The following is a 1735-nucleotide window of genomic DNA, read 5'->3' as shown; positions in this document are numbered from 1 at the left end:
AATATTCCCAGGTTATTTTTTTTTTTCAAAAATGAACCCAGCTGCGAGATTAGATAGAATAGTTAGATTGTAATGCTTCTAATTACCACAAGAGGGCAGCCAAAATCTGCTTTTGAAATTAATTCACTTTTGACAGGGTCGTTAAAGTTATGCGTCTTGCTGTGTAAAAAAAAAAAAAAAAATGACAACAAGGGTTAAGGTTTTCTGCACCATTCTTATTCACCTATCATTTCCCTCTGCTTTTAAGGGTAGAGATGGGATTAGTACTACATTTTCTGAAAGGAATGTTCCAAGATCAACAAAATGTTGATACAGGAACATGTCTGTCTTGGCAAAATCGTGTTGAATGGCAATTAACTGCCAAAGTATTTGCACAGTTGGGTTTCACTGTATATAATTATTCACATAATAGAGCTTTTTCATTTTCTCCATATAAATTCCTTGCATATTAATGTAACTATATTGTACTAATGTAGCTATTTGGGCTTTTATTACAGTAGCTACAGCGTGTTCGCTATAGACATTCAGTATTTTCAGAGTTAGTTTTATTGATTTAGTTTTGTAATCAAAAAATACATTACCCATTTAAAATCACTCACCTTTGGAGGGAAAATATAGATACATGACGGCTACTGGTCACTGTCTGCCAAAGCTTTAAACTGATAGTCCTAGAACATAATATTGTAAAATAATAAAAGCAGAATAAAAGATTCATCACGTTTCAAATAACTGCGGCACATAATTGAAAATGGTTTTGTCCTCCATCACATTACTTGGTAAATATCTTGGTCAAGATTCTGCATTCTAGAGCAGTGTCCTGGACTGGAAGATGAAACATGCTAGTGTGCAAATATCGAGAAACATGAACCACTGCCGTCTGTCACCAGATGGCATGAAAAACTGACCTTTTAACCATTTGAAAGTGCGTTCTTAAATCGCAAAGTTTGGTTCTCTGACTCCAGTGGTGTTTTTGGTTGAGAGAAGACAGAAATGTGTGATCATGGATGAAAATACTTTGGGGTGTTTCTGTGGGAATTTTTGCCCATTCATCCAGTAAAACATTTGTGAGGTCAGGCATCGATGTTGGATAAGGCGGCCTGGGTCGCATTTACCATTCCAGTTCATCCCAAAGGTTTATTTGAGGTTGAGTTCAGTGCTCTGTGTGGGCCAGTCAAGTTTTTCACACCAAACTCATCCAACCATATCTCTATGGACCTTGTTTTTACACTGAGGCACAATCATGCTGGAAAAAGAAAATGGCCTTCCCCAAACTGTTCCAACAAAGCTGGAGGCATTGTCCAAAATTATCTTGGTATGCTGAAGCATTAAGATTTCCCTTCACTGGAAATATACCAAATGTAAAGTTTGTACATGTATAAAGGGTATGGGGTTGTTTATCAGGGGTTGGGCTAGCTACCATTTTACTATACAAACTTTACAGTTGGCACAATGCAGTCAGGCAGGCAATGTTCTTCTGGCATCCGCCAAACCCAGACACACCCATCAAACTGCCAAACAGAGGAACGTGATTCATCACTCCACAGAACACATTTCCGGAGTCCAGTGGTGGCATGCTTTACGCTTGGCATTGTACTTGGTTATGTGAGGCTCACATGCAGCTGCTCAGCCATGGAAACCCATTCCATGAAGACCGCCGCAGTTTTTGAGCTGATATTAATGCCAGTGGAAGTTTAGAACTCTTCAGCTATGGAATAATTGTTGATTTTATACACCT

This window comes from Scardinius erythrophthalmus (genome assembly GCF_964197995.2).
Source record: "Scardinius erythrophthalmus genome assembly, chromosome: 12".
Classification (NCBI taxonomy): domain Eukaryota; kingdom Metazoa; phylum Chordata; class Actinopteri; order Cypriniformes; family Leuciscidae; genus Scardinius; species Scardinius erythrophthalmus.
The sequence above is the reverse complement of the archived record's forward strand: the minus strand, read 5'-3'. Positions refer to the sequence as shown.